Source organism: Neoarius graeffei, chromosome 28 (assembly GCF_027579695.1).
Source record: "Neoarius graeffei isolate fNeoGra1 chromosome 28, fNeoGra1.pri, whole genome shotgun sequence".
NCBI classification, from domain to species: Eukaryota; Metazoa; Chordata; class Actinopteri; order Siluriformes; family Ariidae; genus Neoarius; species Neoarius graeffei.
In genome coordinates this window covers 46,556,882-46,578,888 of record NC_083596.1, presented here as the reverse complement: position 1 = coordinate 46,578,888, position 22,007 = coordinate 46,556,882, and the positions used below count along the sequence as shown (strand labels likewise).

The window sequence follows — 22,007 nt, the reverse complement described above, 5'->3', positions numbered from 1 at the left end:
CAAGTAAATATTAAAATGAGTTCAGTGTACAAGTGTAAATTATGAAGCAACAAATCAAATTAAACAGAACCTTTAAACTCTGTGAGAGCTCCTTCAGTGTCTCTTCTGTTGAAATAGAACCCTGTGGTTCTCAGTTCCTCTGCACAGTTCCCTCATAAACCTCTTCAAGCTGACTTTGAATCTCTATGGTATTATAATCTCAGTTACTCAGTGAAAAAAGTCTTTCAATCTCTGAGAAATTCCCTTTGATGCCTCTCCTGGAGCTGATTTCTCGCTTTCTGAGCTATTTTTCACAGTTTTCTCATAAACCTCTTCAAGCAGGCTGTGAGTCTCTGTGAGCTTGGAATACTTCTGTTTCAGAGTCTCCAGCTCTCTGTGCTTCTCCTCCATCTGTCTGCTGAACTCTTCCTGCATCTTTGTTTTTGAGGTCAAAATGTTTCTTTGGAGTTCAGGCAGGATGATCTTCATTATGTTTCTCTCTGCCTCCATCCTGACCTCTCCTTCATACACCTCCCTGATCTCCTCCATCTCCTTTTGGTGTCTCTCCTCCATTTCTCTCCTCTCCCGCTCTCTCTTTTCTTTTAGTTTCTTCACCTTCTCTTCCATTTCTGTCCTTCGTGCTACCTCTCGTTTCAGCTCCCTCTCAAGTTCTTTCTTTTTCTCTTCACCCCTCTCTTCTTTCATCTTTCTTTCCAGTTCAGTTGTTCGGTCGTTAAGTTGTTTGATGTCTCCTTTGTCTTCCTGGATCACTCCCTCTATCTTTCTCAGAGAATCCTGCACCTCCTTTTCTAATTTCTCCATCATTTCCATCTCCTCTCTTTTCCTTTTCTCTTCTCCTTCCTTCAGGATCTTTGTCTCTATTGCTCTAATCTGAGATTCTGTCTCCAGGTAAATCTTGCTGCTGTAGAATTTCTCTCTGCATCCTTCCACCATCTTCTCTATCTTCTCCAGCAGCTCTAAGACCTGAGAACCATCTCCACCCTCCTTAATGTTGAGACAGTGAAACCTGTTCCCACATTTCTCTACAAGTCTCTGGACCTCCTGGTCTCCTGACTGGATAAACTCCTCAATGTTCTTCTTCTGAAGTTGGTCAGTAACAGTGAAAATAAACATGGTGTTTCTCCAACATCTCTCTCCAAAAATCTCCTCCATTTTCTCCAGCATCCCTCTCTCCTCTCCTGTAGGCTGCTCTACAGGTATGATCAGGAGGAAGGTGTGGGGTCCTGGAGCAGACAGATGGACACAGAGTCCCACATCTTCTCTCAGTTTCTCCAGAGAGAGTTCAGGAGAGAACCAGTCAGGAGTGTCCACCACAGTCACCTTCCTCCCAGCCACCACCTCCTGTGTGCTCTTACTCTGCTGGGTGGATGGAGATGTAGCTGTAGAAGCAGCCTGGTTCCTTTCCTCTCTGCCAAGGATGGTGTTTCCTGCTGTACTCTTCTCAGACCCCGTCCTCCCCAGCAGCACCAGTCTCAGTTCTGGTACAGGAACCGACACTGGAAATTGTACACTAGATAATTCTTCACTCACTGGAAATAAACAAAAGTAAGTCATTAATACAGAACCACTTACTTTATTAGGGTGATTATACTGTTTTCTGGAATATGGTGGTGGGCTGATGGTCCATTAATGATGAAAGTTGGACATTCTGCATGTTTTATATAACTCCTATTCAAGTCAGGTGTTGCTTTTCCTGAAGAGTTATATATACACTGAGCTAGTAATAAAGTATTTGTATATCTACACACTGTATATTCACAGATGTAGGACACTTTTTTTTTACCTATGTTTTCTCCCAGTTTGCTCATTTGCCAAATCTCACCCAGTAACTAGCTCTCCTCAATCATACAACAGCTACCAAGGGTACAAAGGTGAGGGCCACCCACATCTTTTCAAGCTGCTCTTCATGCTTTATCACAGGGCAGCTGAACACTCAGAGTAAAGCACTACCTGCCCTCTTCCCCATGCATGAGCCCACAGATGTCCATATTGTCTAGTGCGGTGATTGACAGAAAAGTGAGTAATACCATCCCTCCCACCCAGGGAGCCTGACCAGTTTTGCTCTCTTAGACTCCTGTCCACAGATAGTTGTGGCTTCACTAGGATTCAAACTTGCCTCTCTTTTCCCTCCCTTTTATCCTGTGTTACATCCAGTGCCCTGCAAAAGTAATCACCCCCTTGGTGTTTTTCCTGTTTTGTTGCATTAATACCTGAAATTAAAATGGATTTTTGGGGGGGTTGATTTACATTTGATTTACACAACATGTCTACCATTTTGAAGGTGCAAAATATTTTTTTTATTGTGACAAGCCACAATTAAGACAAAAAAAAAAAAAAAAACAACCCACAAATCGAGTGTGTAAGTACATAAGTATTGATCAATTCCCTGGGCTTTGACTTGACTATTCCAAGACATTTACATGTTTACCTTTAAACCACTCCAGTGGTTCAAGCATCCTCACAGCATGATGTGGCCACTAACAATGCTTCACTGTGGGAACGGTGTTCTTGGGGTGAATGGGAAGTGTTGGGTTTGCATCACACATTGCATTTCCCACAATGGCCAAAAAGTCCAATTTAATGTTATCTGAACAGAGAACATTCCTCTATATGTTTGGGGAACTCAAAACATGTCATCTTATTTTTTTTTTCTTTAAGCAATGGCTTTTTTCTGGCCACGCTTCTACAAAGCTCTACTCTGTGAAGTATATGGCTTAAAATTGTCCTATAGACAGATACTCCCATCTCTGCTGTAAATCTTTGCAGGTCCTTCAGTTTGATCTTCACAACTTCGTCTCTGATCTGTGCGGAGAGCATCTTGGTCTTCATGTTGTTCACTTAGTGGTGTTGCAGACTCAGGGGCCTTTCAGAACAGGTGTATGTATACTGACATCATGTGACAGATCATGTGGCTCTTTCATTGCACATATGTGGACCTTGATTAACTAATTATGTGAATTACGAAGTTAATTCATTGGACCAGATGTTATTTAGGAATTTCATAGCAAAGGGGGTGAACACACACACACATTTTATATATATCATCTCATTATCTCGAGCCGCTTTATCCTGTTCTACAGGGTCGCAGGCAAGCTGGAGCCTATCCCAGCTGACTACGGGCGAAAGGCTGGGTACACCCTGGTCAAGTCTCCAGGTCATCACAGGGCTGACACATAGACACAGACAACCATTCACACTCACATTCACACCTACGGTCAATTTAGAGTCACCAGTTAACCTAACCTGCATGTCTTTGGACTGTGGGGGAAACCGGAGCACCCGGAGGAAACCCACGTGGAGAGCATGCAAACTCAGCACAGAAAGGCCCTCACCAGCCACGGGGCTCGAACCCGGACCTTCTTACTGTGAGGCAACAGCGCTAACCACTACACCACCGTGCCGCCCAACACTCAACTTTTCAATTTTAATTTAACAAGTATGTATATATATTTGAATAACAATTTGGATTATTTTAGGTTAGTCCATGACATAAAATAAAAATCCATTTTGATTCCTTGTTGTAATGCAACAAAACAGGAAAACCACCAAAGTCATGTATTAAACACACAACATGAAAAACTCACTGAATGGGCGAAATCCATCTATACTGTGTCTTCTCCTGCTTGGTGCTGCTGAGTCCTGAGTCTCTCCACTCACTATGAAACAACAGAACCAGTTAGAATGAGAGGGACATTCTTCAAAAGATATAGTCAGCAGACAACCGTACTTGATCTTTTAAAAGAAATATTAGATACTAATTCTATAATACCAATTCTTAAATACTATTTCAAACACATATTTACAATTGCACTTTCCAGTGGTTTTAATTGTGGATGAGGAACTATGCTAAATGCAGTCACATGATCTGCACAATTATGTATTTTGGGTGTAAACCAGACAGTAGTAGAAGCGGTAATAACATTTTTTTATTGTTATTTTAATCATTTATTATTTTAATCATCACTGGCTGATTATTGTTAATCAATCTTGGCATATTGATAACTTTGACATAAAATATCTTTATGAAATTTACTATGAAAATGATTAAAATATGATCCTATAGTAACAGAGGAAATTACATTTTATCTTATAAAACCTGATCTATGGTTCATTATTTCTTCCTGCAGTGAACTTGTCATACTTCACCTCCCTTCTCCTCAAGATCCCTGAGTTCAGAGTGTAACCTGTGCATTTGCACAGGTTAAAGTGGTTTTGTATGGGTGTTAAGTCAAACTAGGAAAATAAAGCGTCAATCAAAAGGAATGAGCTAGCAAATATAAAGGAAAGTAAATAAGGATTAGAGATCACATCCATACTGTATGTATGACATAACATTCAGGGAGGAACGATCACATGATCGCCCGTGTGCGACCCGGACCCTTAAAAGCGGCGCACAGCCTCAGCCTGGAGGGTTCAGGTGGCTGAAATTATCAGTATCATATTGGCTTAATCTACAGGGTCATGAGGACAATCACCCGACCAAACAGGTACTCAGGGAATGCTGGGAGTATGGTCACTTCATACGTAGCTTTGGGTGGGATGGTAATCAGCAGGCAAATCAAGTGGGGATCAACAACATTCCATTCGGTAAAACAATAGTAAGGTCAATCATTCCCCCTTGGTTATTTTGTTTCCCTGTTGTAAACATGGAAACAAAGGAGATAGTAAAATGTAGAGGTGTTTATCAGAATGTACAGCAGTATTTAGAAATAATGTACGATGATACAATACAAATATATACAGATGCTTCAAAAGACGAAACTGGTAAAACAGGAGCAGCAGTACATATCCCCAGCTACAATATTAATATCAAAAAAGGACGTCAGATCATCTGTCAGTTTTCTCAGCAGAAATGATGGCTATCATACTGGCCCTGCAGTGGGTGGAGGTGGTGAAGCCTAGTAAAGCAGTCATCTGTTCAGATTCAATGTCTTCCTTAACATACTTGCCAACCCTCCCGATTTCAGTGGGAGGCTCCCGATTTTAGCCTCCGTCTCCCGCCTCCCGATCGTATTTGTTAAAAACTGGATAATCTTCCGGTTTGGGGAAATCCCTACCGCCAAGTTAAAAAATACTCCTGATTATGTCCAATCAGAATCGTATGAGAAACACTGCTGACGTCAACTGTTTTTTAACCAATCAACGAACAGAATGACAGTCACTTCTGTAATGTAGGATTCACAGGCTATCTGACATATTTTACAAGCAGTCATTCATCATGGCCACTAAACCAAATACCAAACGGCAAAAATATGAATGCAAATACCAGGTTGAATGGGAGAATGAATTTCCATGGATAAGCAAATGTTCGACCAGCCAGTTACACATTTTAAGGTAAAGATACCTTAAATCAGAATATAATGGACATTTGAGTGTGAAATTAAACTAGTCTTCCGTACCATTTCAGAAACAAACTGTACAACTTCTCAAGTGTTTAGTGCAATTTTGCATGACAGATAATTTGCTTGATGAGTGTATTTGAATAGTGTGGGAGTGTCTTAGTCTCATCTCATTATCTCTAGCCGCTTTATCCTGTTCTACAGGGTCGCAGGCAAGCTGGAGCCTATCCCAGCTGACTACGGGCGAAAGGCGGGGTACACCCTGGACAAGTCGCCAGGTCATCACAGGGCTGACACATAGACACAGACAACCATTCACACTCACATTCACACCTACGGTCAATTTAGAGTCACCAGTTAACCAAACCTGCATGTCTTTGGACTGTGGGGGAAACCGGAGCACCCGGAGGAAACCCACGCGGACACGGGGAGAACATGCAAACTCCGCACAGAAAGGCCCTCACCGGCCATGGGGCTCGAACCCAGGACCTTCTTGCTGTGAGGTGACAGCGCTAACCACTACACCACTGTGCCGCCCCGAGTGTCTTAGTGCTATTTTGAATTTATGTTTGAAAGTTTTAAGTGAAAGTTTACAAGTGAATTATCTGGAAAGTGATTGATTTTGATCGAGTTTTGAGGTTTTAAGTGAAAGATTACTAGTGAGTGTATTTTGGTCGTACTAAAATTTTGCATTCGAGTGAATTTCTTTGTGGAGTATATTTTGATAGTATGGTAGTATTTATAGTGCTATTTTAAAATTTTGATTGAAAACTTTCAGTCAAAGTTCATATATATATATATGATATAGTTCTCTGTATTTTTACATGAGCTTACAGAAGGAAAACACATTTGATGCAATCCAATAATACTTTCATTCACTGTGACTATTTTAAGAAATGATAAACATTCTTCTAAAGCATCATTTGTGTTATTTTCTGTGAGTCTCTGTACATGTACAATATTCAGGCATGAGATTTTTCAGCTCAAAATCTGATTTAAGACTTCCCTTTCATTGTTATTATGTTAAAATTCAAGACGAGTATTATTTCAGATTTTTCAGTCTGAGCTATCTCATGCCTGATACATGAATCCCATAACCTATAGGAACTGATAGAACAATATCAACAATTCAAAAACTCTTTAATTGTATAAATTTCAAATGATTTGCAATTAACTGGGATCCACTGTTTTTATCATTTCAACCACGCATCATACCCTCGTCCAATTGAAAACACCGTTCACGCACTTTTCTCCCCCATGAGAATTTTGAAAAGGTGGCAAGTATGCCTTAACCAGTATCCAAAGCGGAAAATCCACATGCCGACAAGACCTCTTAGATGAAATAAATCACCTCATATTTAATATAAATCAGCAAAAGCTACTTATTCAGTTCACATGGGTTCCAGCACATAAGGGGGTTGAGGGAAATGAAAGGGTGGACAGACTGGCTACAGAAGCCACCAAGGCAAATAAGGTTGAACTTCCATTAAGTAAAGCAGAAATTAAAGTAATAATTAAAGACAACATCAATAGAATATGGCAGGATAGATGGAGTACAGAGGAGAAAGGAAGACATCTGTATAATTTACAAAAGGAGTTAATAACAAGGAGTGGTGAACTGAAACGGCAGGAGGAGGTATGGATGACTAGGCTGAGGATTGGGCACACAAGTCTAAATGGTGGGTTGTATACCATAGGGAAACATCATTCTGGGGCCTTTGCACACTGTGGAGAAATGGAAAAAGTGGAGCATGTTCTTTTACACTGCAGACAGTATTCTACTGAAAGAGAGAAGATGAGCAGGGCAATAAGGAAACCTGTAACTATGAATAATTTATTAAGTCAACCTAATACATAATCAGTAGTGACAGCTCTAATACAGCATTTAAGGGAAACACAATTAGCAAGAAGAATTTAGTCCCCCCCCCCCCACCTTTTTTTTTCCTTATAATACATCTATGATTTAATATCCCTTGGATCACACCTCAGCCCAGTAGATGGAGGTAATACACACCGTTTGTAAACCTCCAATAAAAACCGACAGAAGAAGAAAAAGAAGCCTGGAGGGAAGGACTAATGCCGCTTTTCCACTACAAACGCGGCTGAGTCGGGCTGAGCCGTGCCGTGCTGAGTCGGGCTGAGCGGGGCTGTTGGAGTTGCATTTCGACTACAACCGCGCTGAACCGTGCTGGCTGGAAGTGGGTAGACACATTGGGTGGAGTTAGCGAAAGTGGGTGGACGTCAGGTGATGTCGTTAAGCAGCGCAAACAGTGACATCAGTGATCTTTTAAGCGGTAGTCTCACGACCCGGATAGTAAACAATAAACATGGAGGACATGGAGTCGTTAGTGCTGCTGGTCTTGGTGCTGTGGCTTGTTGTCACCGACAACGCGGACAGATACTGGCAAGAGCGTATAGATGAGGCGAGGCGCATAAGGCTTCAGAAATTCTCGTAATTCGTAATTCTTCTCCTTCCGGGTTTGCGGTGTTTACAGATCCCAGCGCGCTCGTGGGGCATGTGAGGACACTCCTCCTCACCAATCAGTGCACAGGGGAGTGTCTGCTCACGCCCCCAGCCTCACTCGGCTCGCTTTGGCTCGCTTCAGCCCCACTCCAAAACGGTGCGAGTTTTAGGGGCTAAGCAGGGCTGAAGCAAGCTGAGTCGTGCTGGTTTTTGGTAGTCGAAACGCGAGCCGTGTCGGGCTGAAGTGAGCTGAAGCGAGCTGAAGTGAGCTGAAAAAGGGTAGTGGAAAAGGGCCATAACAGTGCCATTGAGACGCCACCGGAGTGAGAGGCTAGTGGCGGCCTATTTGAAACCCACACTGATCCTGTGCAACTGGAGACAGCGGCAAAAGCAGAGAGGCAGCTGGACTTGAAGTCATGGACTGTTTGTTACTCAGTGCCGGCGTCTGCAGTCATTAGCTTAGCCACGGGGTCGGCCGCTTGGCAAAACATGTCTCAGCTGTTAACCCTTGAGTAGCATGCGACTAGTTTACTTAGTTTCCTAAATGTTTGCAAGTTAATACTATGTTGTCTGTGGGGGAAAATGGGGTTCTTGAAATGGTTTAAAAGGTGAGATTAAATGCATTTAAAGTGCTTCATTTATTATTACAAATCGGTGAATTGAAATGGTTAAAATACTAAAAGCAGGGATGAGAATTTTCCGCCGATTGGCGGATTTCCGACTTTTTCAGACCAAAATGATCGTTTTTGGGATCGATGTAAATCCGTTGAGATTTTTTTTTTTTTTGGGGGGGGGGGGGGGGGGGGGGGTATGATTAACGATCTGTGGTCACCTTATAGACATCCCAAGTCTCCCAGAAGTTCCAGGAGTCTCCTGCATATTGATAGAAGCGAGCAAGAGCGTGCGCGCGCAACATTAAGGTCTGCATCACGCATCTTAAGGGGTGTTCACACGACAACTTTTATTCCGGTGTAGCACCGGGGCTGCCCCGGTAGAGCGTTCACACGGTACAAAGTTATACCGGTGTAGCCCCTGAAAGCTGCTTAAACCGGTGCAAATCTAACCCTGCTCGGGAGGTGGTTTAAGAAATTTACTCCGGAGTAAATGCTAGTTTGCGGGGCAGCACCGATATAAAATGGGACGTCTGAACGCTACAGGGGTAGACTCGCTACGCGTGAGGAGAGTTGATTACATACGGGCATTGCATAATTTGCATCCTGGTATTTTGCGCTTCCAAAATGGCGAATATCAACAACAACAGAACTGCGTGTCTTCCAGTGTTGCCAGATTGGGTAGTTTTAAGTGCTTTTTGGCAGATTTGAACATATTTTGGGATGGAAAACATCAGCAATATCTGGCAACACTGGTGTCTTCATCCACGTTGTTTTCCCGGCGCTTGGTGATGCCATGACAACTGGGAAAAGGAAGTACATTTTCATGCATGCGCATATTTAATTTCCGCATTATTACTATCGCAAATGATAGTAATAATGATAGGAAATGATAGTAATAAAGGGAAATGATATCAAAACTTTATTACTATCAAAGGAAATGATAGTAATAAAGTTTTTGCTACTATTGCACGGTCGCAGAAACTGCCGTGTGACCGCAAGTGGGGCTGCACCGGTGCTAACACGCTTCCCTCTAGTAAGCAGGGTTGTGACGTGTGAACGCTGCGCAGAATTTACACTGGTGTAAGATATATCGCAACAAAATACATCGGTGCAGCATCGATGCAAATATGTGCCGTGTGAACACCCTATTAGAATGTGTGCACGCGAGGGGGTGCGCGAGGGAGACTGTGTGCAGTGTTGCCAGATACTGCTGACGTTTTCCATCCCAAAATATGCCAAAATGCACTTAAAACCACCCAATCTGGCAGCACTGCCTGTGTGCCTGTTCATGCAGCGCATGCCAGACAAAGAGCATGTTGATTGGGTTACTCAGCAAAATAAGCCAATCAGCTTTCAGTGTGGGCGGGCTTTTATCTCTTTTCTCGAGGACCGGAGTTTTCATTTGTATTGAGTCAGTGCAGCTTACAGGATCGGCATGGCAGAGAGAGCGCGCGCCCCCAAAAATGTATATCAATTACATATGTGTGTATCTTTTATAAATGGTGTTAGCTTATCTAATGTAGCATGTTGGGGAGAATCATAGTATCATATCTATATTTCTGATGAAATTTTAAGTATGATAGCATGTATAACTCTCCTACTTATTGCTCATTTCATAGGGGGACGGAATTGCTGGCATGTGCCGCGCAGGAGCGTCTGCCCAAATATTTTAGGCCGAGATGAACTTATAGTTTTTGATTTAAAAAAAATTTCCAATATGTAATGCCCATTGTACATGCCTGTTCTTTAATTCAAAATCACCATCTCGATCTTCAGATTGACCATATGGTATCTGTATTACATTACACAACATCCTGTCCAGATAAAACCTCGTTAGTTCACACAACAGTTGAAAGGGAAGTGATGAGTGATGTTGAATGTTGCCTGCTTAGTAATATGTAAGACCTCCTGCTACCATGATAACTTCAGAAGAAAGCTTAAGAGAATTATATGATAGAACTTTTTTCTGGTTTGCACTTCATTTTAAAGGATTAGAGTATTCAAAGACATGAATAGCTAAAATGCAGAAATAATACTGTAGAGCTCGTTTATATTAAAAGGTGCATTGATTTTTTTGAAATCAAATGTGAATTGATTAAAAACAAGTCTCTTGTACCATAATCATTTTCACCTGGGAGTCCACCAAGAAGGGAAATTTATTTCCAAATAAATTGCAAATTTTTGTTGATAAAATTAATGGTTTTGGGGTTAAAAAAAAAAAAAAAAAAAAAATTGCCAAAAATCATTAGCCCCCCGGGCCCCGCCCCGGTTTTTTCAGACTTTTAAAATATTTTTCATTCTCATCACTGTAAAAGGTAATTGTATTGTCTATGACATACAATTGTGGGGCACTGTGGTTCACTTTATTTGCATTTAATATCACTTAAGGCACTTTAATGGGTTTAAATGTTTGTTTATTCATTGTTTACACCTTGTTGGATTTATTTAATGTTACATGTTTATTTGCAGCAATACATCTTGTGCAATATTTAACATTTTTCTTTTTGTGGTTTTTAATTTATTAAAGGTTTTCACCTAAATGAACAAATGGGGATAAAAGGACCAAATGAATGACATGAACATGTTGATGTACTGAATCTTCAAAATAAAAGAAGAAAGGAAAATTTTTCTTCATTTGAGTGAATTCCAGTCAACTCTGAGCTGAGGTCTCATCCTTTCAAGTTGGGAAACTGCACAGGGACTTTTACACAAGAACTTGACAATGGGGGCCTGCTCTTGTATTCACTTAACTTTTCTCTCCCTTACGTTTTGCAGACTGACACACTGGGCTTGGGCAGTTTTGTCCCAGGTGGTGGAAGGGAAGTAGCACCCAGTGCTGTACATCAGCTGCAAGCTTGTGATGCGAGGGAAGAAGTATGAATGATTGAACCCTTTATTGCCACTGTTGCCAATGAAATTGACCATCAACCTGGGGACAGGACAGGAAGACAGGGATAAAAGAAAAGGAAACACATGTGGAGAGATAAGGAAAAAAAGAACCCCCCCCCCACACACACACACACTATGCTTCTGTCAGGAGTACAGTGTGGGAACATTTAAAAAACCTTTGCACATGAGCACAATACCGTAGAGAGAGCGTTTGGCCATCAAGTGGGTGGTCCTCTCTCTGGTACTACCTGCTAGGATGCCCTTTCACCCTCTGTTCTGACCATGTCCCACTCCACTGTATAAAGGATGCCAATGTGTGGATCACTCATTGGTATCTAGCTCTTCAGCCCTTAAAGTTTGAGGTGGTCTACAGGTTAGGGCACAGATGGTGGTGTTGGATTACCTCTCCCACCATGGGGGAAGTCAGCTGCAAGCCAGACAGCTTCTCAGCCTGAGTCAGGCTGTGGGGGTATGTGGCAGTGAGGGCATGGTCGAATGTTGGCTATGAATGGCAAGGAGTCAGGTTGAACCAGCGGGTAACATGTGATGAGTTACACTTGTGTCTAATTACTGGCTGTCTATTAATATGCATCTCTGCATCTTTCAGATAGCCAGTATGAGAGTGTGTTGTGTTGCTCAGCACCATGTTTGCGTGTTTGTGCATGTGAAAATAAAAGCTAAAGTCAAATAGAAAGAAAAATAAAACAACTTGAACTGTCACACATGTCTCCCAGTTCCTCATTGCCCTAATGTAAAAGGTGTACAGGCCTCTTTTTGTGTGTGTGTCTGTGTGTGTGTGTGTGTGTGTGTGTGTGTGGTGGGCCTTACTAACTGCCTGGTCTGGGTCACACAACCTGATCCACAAGACCTTTCTGAAGATGTTCTGTATCTGGCATCAGGACAATAGCAGCAGATCCTTTAGGTCCTGTAAGTTGTGAGGTGGTTTGTGTCAAAGTAACATCCACATGAATGCCAGAACCCAAGATTTTGCAGCAGAATATTGCCCACAGCATCACACTGCTTTTGTTGGCTTGCCATTGGAGGCAATTCTGGCAGTGGACAAGGAGTAGGGGCACTCTGACCGGTCTGGAGCTATACAACCCCATACACAGCAAGCTCTGATGCACTGTTTGTTCTGACACCTTTCTATCATAGCCAGTATTAAATTTTTCAGCAATTTGTGCTATAGTAGATCTTCTGTAGGATCAGACCAGATGGTCTATCCTTCACTCTCCATGTGCCTCAAGCCTTGGGAACCCATGACCATGTTTCTGGTTCACTGGTTGTCCTTCCTTAGACCACTTTTGGTGGTATTAACCACTGCATAATAGGAATGAACCACAAGACCTACCGTTTTAAACATGCTCTGATCCAATTGTCTAGCCATCACAATTTGGCCCTTGTCATGGTCACTCAGATCCTTACTCTTGCACATTTTTCCTGCTCTCAACACCTTAACTTTGAGGACTGATTGACTAACTAACTGACTCACTTGCTGCCAAATATATCCCACCCCTTGACAGGTGCCATTGTAAGAAGACAAACAAACTTTGAAGATAATAAATGTTATTCACTTCATGTATCAGTGGTTTTAATGTTATGGCTGATCAGTGAATGTATAATATACTTATGAACCACCTTTGTTTCCAATATGATAATTAAAACACAAAATGTTTGAGGATGGCTTTTGTAATATGGTAGAGACTCATACCAGTATAAACACTGAAAATATAATTGAATGAACATTCACATTTTATTTTTGGCAGTCACTGTGATTTGTTCATGAACATGCGATTGTAAATATATTTTACAGCTAAAGTTGAATGATCAAAAATTGTCCGCACACACAGGAAAAGCAGCTGCAAATGCATGTTTCAATTAGATTTTTCGATTATTAAATTTCAATAAAATCCAGAGTAATCTGCCATAAACATATTTGAGTTTCATTCTCTTTTATTACATATGGTTTATTACATTTATATTTGCTGTTTAGAAGTACTGAACATTTGAGAAGGCATTTTTTTTTAGCTTTGTAATTTTTAAGTCACAAGTCACTCACCTGCTGGAGGCAACTGTTCATTGCTGTTTCTTCTGCTGATGGAAGCTGATGATTTTGAATCTATCATCTCTTGTGGTTCTTTTTTTGTTTCCTCTTTCTCCTGTATCTGTTTGTCTCTTTCCATTAGCTGTCTCTCTCTCAGTTAGAAGTCTCTTTCTCTTCAAGCTGCTTGTTTTTTTCTGCTAACTCAGTTTTCTGTTGCTCCAGTACGATCATCTGCTCCTGTAGTTGTCTCTCCTTGTCCTGCAACTCCTCTCCCAGTGTCTCCAGTTTATTTTTACTGGTTTCCAGCTCTGTCTGTTTTCTTCAGCTGGGTTTCTTTCTCACTCAGTTTGTTCATATTCTCCAGTTGTGTATTTTTCTCTTCCATGTGCCACTGACTCTCTTCTAATTTCTTTGTTTCCTCCAGTTCAGTTTTTATCTGTTTGAGCTGTGTCCTTCTCTTTCAGCGCCTCATCTTTCATTTGCAGCATTTGTGCAATTTCATCCAGATCTTTCTCCTGAAGCTGTTTGTCTCTTTCTCGTAGTTTGTTTTTACTGGTTTCCAGTTCTTTCTCCGTGTCCTCCAGTTGTCTCTTTGTCTTTCAGCTGTGTCTGATTCTCTTCTAATGTCAAGCATGTTTTTCCCAATTCTTCTTTGACCTCTCTGAGCAGTGTGCCCTTCTCTTCCAGTGTCTTGTCTTTCTCCTGAAGCTGTTTGTCTCGTTCCATTAGCTGTGTCTCTCTCTCAGGTAGATGACTCTCTCTCTTCAAGCTGTTGTCTTGTTTCTGCTAACTCAGTTTTCTGTTTGTATGTGGTATAAAATAACAGATGTCATATATGGCTTTATTTTTGGTAGCATTTTTAACATGAGCTTAATGAGCCTAAAACATAATATTTGCTCCAAAAAAAAAAAAAAAAGAGTACCAGAAATTTTATATATTCTGAAGCTATGGACAGTGATTCATAATTCGTAGAACAATGCAGTAATCCCTTATCTTCATAGAACAGGCAGTTGACTGTGATCATATTTTTTCTGTTTACAGATCTGCTGCTGTCTGGTACTACATACTCTGGATCAAATGTGTGGTGCAGCACCACCAGAACAGAAGGTCTGGTGTCTGTAAAGAAAAAAAAAATATGTTTGTCCACTATATGCAAAGTAATTCAGCATGTACTGTATGATGCATTATTTGAAAAATATTTTGTGAATACCTGAAATATTCATAAGCTTTTTTCACTGCCTGTTCAATGTTGGTGTCAACTTGTGACACAATAGGGCAGAAAACCAGAATGAAAATCACACTCATCCACTGTAAACACCTCCTGCAGGCATATTTGTTGTTTAAGACGATATGTGAAGTGCTTGTGGGAATTCAGTGTCTTTCCAGTTATAATAACTAAAAACTTAATATCTGAACAAGCATCAATGTATTAATTTTGATTATTTATTAAAGATAAATTACAGTGGTGCTTGAAAGTTTGTGAACCCTTTAGAATTTTCTATATTTCTGCATAAATATGACCTAAAACATCATCAGATTTTCACACAAGTCCTAAAAGTAAAGAGAACCCAGTTAAACAAATGAGACAAAAATATTATACTTGGTCATTTATTTATTGAGGAAAATGATCCAATATTACATATCTGTGAGTGGCAAAAGTATGTGAACCTCTCAGATTAGCAGTTAATTTGAAGGTGAAATTAGAGTCAGGTGTTTTCAATCAATGGGATGACAATCAGGTGTGAGTGGGCACCCTGTTTTATTTAAAGAACAGGGATCTATCAATGTCTGATCTTCACAACACATGTTTGTGGAAGTGTATCATGGCACGAACAAAGGAGATTTCTGAGGACCTCAGAAAAAGTGTTGTTGATGCTCATCAGGCTGGAAAAGGTTACAAAACCATCTCTAAAGAGTTTGGACTCCACCAATCCACAGTCAGATTGTGTACAAATGGAGGAAATTCAAGACCATTATTACCCTCCCCAGGAGTGGTCATCCAACAAAGATCACTCAAAGAGCAAGGCATGTAATAGTTGTCGAGGTCACAAAGGACCCCAGGGTAACTTCTAAGCAACTGAAGGCCTCTCTCACATTAGCTAATGTTTATGAGTCCATCATCAGGGGAACACTGAACAACAATGGTGTGCATGACAGGGTTGCAAGGAGAAAGCCACTGCTCTCCAAAAAGAACATTGCTGCTTGTCTGCAGTTTGCTAAAGATCAAGTGGACAAGTAAGAAGGCTACTGGAAACATGTTTTGTGGACAGATGAGACCAAAATAGAGCTTTTTGGTTTAAATGAGAAGCGTTATGTTTGGAGAAAGGAAAACACTGCATTCCAGCATAATAAATCCCATCTGTGAAACATGGTGGTGGTAGTATCATGGTTTGGGCCTGTTTTGCTGCATCTTTGTACCATCATTGATGGAACAATGAATTCTAAATTCTCATCTCATTATCTCTAGCCGCTTTATCCTGTTCTACAGGGTCGCAAGCAAGCTGGAGCCTATCCTAGCCGACTACAAGCGAAAGGCGGGGTACATCCTGGACAAGTCGCCAGGTCATCACAGGGCTGACACAGACAACCATTCACACTCACGGTCAATTTAGAGTCACCAGTTAACCTAACCTGCATGTCTTTGGACTGTGGGGGAAACCGGAGCACCCCGAGGAAACCCACGCGGACAACATGCAAACTCCACACAGAAAGGCCCTCGCTGGCCACAGGGCTCGAACCCGGACCTTCTTGCTGTGAGGCGACAGTGCTAACCACTACACCACCCTGAATTATACCAGCGAATTCTAAAGGAACATCTCAGGACATCTGTCCATGAACTGAATCTCAAGAGAAGGTGGGTCATGCAGCAAGATAATGACCCTAAGCACACAAGTCATTCTACCAAAGAATGGTAAAATAAGAATAAAATTAATGTTTTGGAATGGCCAAGTCAAAGTCCTGACCTTAATCCAATCGAAATGTTGTGGAAGGACCTGAAGTGAGCAGTTCATGTGAGGAAACCCACCAACATCCCAGAGTTGAAGCTGTTCTGTATGGAGGAACGGGCTAAAATTCCTCCAAGCCAGTGTGCAGGACTGATCAACAGTTACTGGAAATGTTTAGGTGCAGTCATTGCTGCACAAGGGGGTCACACCAGATACCGAAAGCAAAAGTTCACATACTTTTGCCACTCATAGATATGTAATATTAGATCATTTTCCTCAAAAAATAAATGACCAAGTATATATTTTTGTCTCATTTGTTTAACTGGGTTCTCTTTATCTACTTTTAGGACTTGTGTGAAAATCTGATGTTTTAGGTCCTATTTATGCAGAAATATGGAAAATTCTAAAGGGTTCACAAAATTTCAAGCACCACTATATATTCTTAGCAATTAAGCTGTTAGCAATTAATCTAAATCATAATTAGTTTTTATAACTTCTTTCACTTTAATAATGTACACTGGTACATGATTCCCAAAAAGTAAATTTCAATTGTTTATTGCTCAAGCCACAAGGGCTATGCTTGAAAGTCTGCAAGAGATCCACAGTTTTCCACCTCTATGTACAAATGTCATTACGAAGTCTTGTGCCATAGTTTACAAGTTCATAAAATAATGTATAAAATTGATAATCAGTAACAGAACCGGCCAAATCAGGACAAACCTTTGTTGAAGCAACACAATCATTTTTAATACCAAAAGCCAAATATCAACCTAAAGGTCTTTGGACGTATAATACATTTATTCAGGTTTTCTTTATGGAGAAACTGCCAAAAAGTTTATTCTAATAAACAGCTCAATCAATGGACTTCCAAATATGACTGCTGTATCTAAATGTTCATATAAATATCACTAAAGAGGACAGCAGTGAACCCTGCACATGATCTACACAGTTTTTGCCCACACAGAAATGGGAAGAAGGATACTTCATAGGATATTTCTAAAAGGATCAGTTTTCTGTCTGCTGTGCCTGATTATTTGTGATTGTCTTATACTCACATGACTCATCCTTTTGTATAGCAGATGTCTTCTGTGGAAATAAATGTACAGACATTGCACTCATAGTTATATTACTCTATCTATCTATCTATCTATCTACAACCCCGATTCCAAAAAAGTTGGGACAAAGTACAAATTGTTAATAAAAACAGAATGCAATAATTTACAAATCTCAAAAACTGATATTGTATTCACAACAGAACATAGGCAACATATCAAATGTCGAAAGTGAGACATTTTGAAATTTCATGCCAAATATTGGCTCATTTGAAATTTCATGACAGCAACACATCTCAAAAAAGTTGGGACGGGGCAATAAGAGGCTAGAAAAGTTAAAGGTACAAAAAAGGAACAGCTAGAGGAACAAATTGCAACTCATTAGGTCAATTGGCAATAGGTCATTAACATGACTGGGTATAAAAAGAGCATCTTGGAGTGGCAGCGGCTCTCAGGAGTAAAGATGGGAAGAGGATCACCAATCCCCCTAATTCTGTGCCGACAAATAGTGGAGCAATATCAGAAAGGAGTTCGACAGCGTAAAATTGCAAAGAGTTTGAACATATCATCATCTACAGTGCATAATATCATCAAAAGATTCAGAGAATCTGGAAGAATCTCTGTGTGTAAGGGTCAAGGCCGGAAAACCATACTGGGTGCCCGTGATCTTCGGGCCCTTAGACGGCACTGCATCACATACAGGCATGCTTCTATATTGGAAATCACAAAATGGGCTCGGGAATATTTCCAGGGAACATTATCTGTGAACACAATTCATCGTGCCATCCGCCGTTGCCAGCTAAAACTCTATAGTTCAAAGAAGAAGCCATATCTAAACATGATCCAGAAGCGCAGACGTCTTCTCTGAGCCAAGGCTCATTTAAAATGGACTGTGGCAAAGTGGAAAACTGTTCTGTGGTCAGACAAATCAAAATGTGAAGTTCTTCATGGAAATCAGGGACGCCGTGTCATTCGGACTAAAGAGGAGAAGGATGACCCAAGTTGTTATCAGCGCTCAGTTCAGAAGCCTGCATCTCTGATGGTATGGGGTTGCATTAGTGTGTGTGGCATGGGCAGCTTACACATCTGGAAAGACACCATCAATGCTGAAAGGTATATCCAGGTTCTAGAGCAACATATGCTCCCATCCAGACGACGTCCCTTTCAGAGAAGACCTTGCATTTTCCAACAAGACAATGCCAAACCACATACTGCACCAATTACAGCATCATGGCTGCGTAGAAGAAGCGTCCGGGTACTGAACTGGCCAGCCTGCAGTCCAGATCGTTCACCCATAGAAAACATTTGGCGCATCATAAAACGGAAGATACGACAAAAAAAGACCCAAGACAGTTGAGCAACTAGAATCCTACATTAGACAAGAATGGGTTAACCTTCCTATCCCTAAACTTGAGCAACTTGTCTTCTCAGTCCCCAGACGTTTACAGACTGTTGTAAAGAGAAAAGGGGATGTCTCACAGTGGTAAACATGGCCTTGTCCCAACTTTTTTGAGATGTGTTGTCATGAAATTTAAAATCACCTAATTTTTCTCTTTAAATGATACATTTTCTCAGTTTAAACATTTGATATGTCATCTATGTTCTATTCTGAATAAAATATGGAATTTTGAAACTTCCACATCATTGCATTCCATTTTTATTTACAATTTGTACTTTGTCCCAACTTTTTTGGAATCAGGGGCCACATTACAGAAACTTCCTAAGTGTAAAATCCTATCTTATCTTAAGTTAGGAAGGCATTTAGGAGTTTTGGTATTACAGAAGGAGGTTTCCTAACTTAACTTAGGAAGAAATCCTACCTTATCTTAAGATAGGAATTTAGCCATTACAGAACCATCCTAAGTTAGGAATATCTTAAGTAAGGATGCCTAAGTTACAAGGCCATACACTCTGTCCTAAAATTCAAATTTTCAACTGTCAGTAACTGAAAAAAATGGCAGCAGCACTGCTAGTAGGTCTGTATGAGGATGAAGGGAAAAGAAGTTTAATGGTTGAAAGGCTACTGAGACCACATAATGACATGTTGAATTTTTTCGGATCGTGTTTTGATGTCTTATCGCCTGCCAAGACATTTAATTTTGAATTTGGTGGAGGAGTTGCGTTCTTGCTTGCTTAATCATCATTGTTGTTATTAAGACGCAAACTTCGACATCAGCCTCTAGCTAAGCTAGTTGGCTAATTGAAGGCAACTTACCTTCTGTATATAGTGCACCCATTACAGCCAGGACCTTCTCCTCCAGCGATGTCAGCTGCTTTACCTCTGACACACACCAGCCCCAGTCTTTGCCTGGTCCCTCTTTAACAAGGCCCCTCTCGCCTTGGCCTCGCTGGAAACGGCGGACCATTTCTTTTTTATCCTGTCTGCCGTCCTCTGTACACCGCAAACCGCTGACACTATTTCGGCAACCTCCTGCCACTTTTTTTCCTTTACTTGGGATGTTAAACTCGTCGAAAATTTCCCAAACAAGGTGGGGTAAAGACTTTCTAGGGCCAAGTTTACATTAGACCGTATCTGTCTCGTTTTCTTCGCGGATGCACTGTCCGTTTACATTAAAACGCCTGGAAATGCCGGGAAACGGGAATCCGTCAGGGTCCACGTATTCAATCCAGATCGTGTCTGGTCCGGTGCTGTGTAAACATTGAGAATACACGGATATGCTGTGCTGAGCTCTCGCTGGCGTCGTCATTGGACAACGTCACTGACATCCACCTTCCTGATTCGCTGGCGTTGGTCATGTGACGCGACTGCTGAAAAACGGCGCGGACTTCCGCCTTGTATCACCTTTCATTAAAGAGTATAAAAGTATGAAAATACTGCAAATACTGATGCAAATACTGCCCATTGTGTAGTTATGATTGTCTTTAGGCTTGCCATCCTTCCACTTGCAAGTGGTAAGTGACGCGCATGCCCGACATGCACTGAGATCACACATACAGCGGCTCAGTCCCAAATCACTGCTCGTGCGCTCCACTCGCGCGCTCTGTGAGCTGCGCAGGGCCGGAGTGCGCACCCTCCAGAGGGCACTCGCTGTTCAGGGCGGAGTGATTTGGAGCACAGGATGCCTGCGGAGCCGAGCATATCCGTGTATTGGCGTTGCTGTGTGCACGCAAATCGTGTATTGGCGTTGCCGTGTGCACACTAATCGTTTTAAAAACGTTAATATGATGATCCGCTGATACGGTCCAATGTAAACCCCACCTAGGTCTTTAGACCTATAACGGTTTAGGTCGTTACAAAGTAATTATCTCGTGCACATTCGAAGTGGCAGAAACAGACACGACCAATCGAAAAAAAAAAAAAAAAAAATCACTCTGACAGAACAGTTAGGATTTCCTAACTTAAGATATGATAGGAGGCCAAAGATAAGATAGGAAACGGCCAGCAACTTAGGAATTGTTTCTGTAATAGGAAGTTAGGATTTTTCCTATCTTAAGTAAGGACGAGCGGTTAGGATTTTTTCTGTAATACACCCCCAGGGTTGGTTGGTTGGTTGTATCTATCTATCTATCTATCTATACAATAATGTGTTAGAATGAGAACATTAAGATGCTGTAAACCTCTGATTTGCTGCTGAACCACTGTCAGAACTGATGTTATAGAAAATATGAATCAGGAATTTTAATTTCTATAATAGTGCTATATTAATAGTTTAATATACAGTAGACCACTTACTCAGTTAACCTTTTCAAAAAACAACCAAAAACAGTCAGTGCACCAATCCTTTAAGTCCTCCAGCTAATGAACAGACATGAGCTCAACCCCAGTTATGGGCAATTCCATGTAAATGTCAACCTCACCATGCAAAAATAAAGCAACATGTAATACATCAAAATCACTCCCAGAGATATCACCTAGGCCTGTATTTTACAGATGTGAATAAGTTGAACCAATTTGTAACCAACCTAATATGTCCCTGTCAGTCAGTCTGTCTTTCTTATAATGTAAAACCCAAGCTAAAATCAACTTTGATCATGTACAATTCTATATTATTGCCACAAGCCACAGAAATGTATGCTAAAATCCACAAAACAGCAAAACAATAGCCATCCTAAATATTATTTAAGAACTTTGATAGTTTTAGCTGATATTTAGAGAGTTTTTCAAAGGGTTATGGTGGTTAAATTGCTGATTTTCTAAACATATGCCATGTCTATTTCAGACGCGTCACATCCATAACGGAATTTCGTCACATCCATAACGCTGACTTTTCCTTCCGAAACTCTGCATGAAATACAAAATATTTTAAACAAAGATTTTTTAATATTCACCTTGGACCCCTCTATCAAATGGATATCTCTATTTCGACATTAGGTTTACAATTTCACAGAGTTTGATAAAAATGTACAGTCACCCAAGAAAAGTAATACTTTTTCTGTCACATCCATAACGCATCTTTTATTGACATTTTCTGGCATGCCCTAGATGTACTATGGGAATTGTTCTTGTTCTATCACTTCTCCAGTATGGTACAGCCTTAAAATATGCAACACCTGTTTAAATACTGGGAGACAATACATGCACTGGGTCATTTGTTGCCATTTTGAGTTCAAGTGTCACGTCCATAACGCTGGAATTGCTCTTATCACCTTATGTGACATCTTACTTGAAAATATCCTGGAGAAGCCTCTGGACCTGAGC

At 40.9% G+C, this 22,007-nt stretch overlaps 1 pseudogene; it reads right to left on the bottom strand.

The window, feature by feature from the left end:
* Positions 1–207: 207 nt before the first annotated feature.
* LOC132875681 (trichohyalin-like) overlaps positions 208–22,007 on the bottom strand; it is a 58,756-nt pseudogene continuing 36,956 nt past the window's right edge.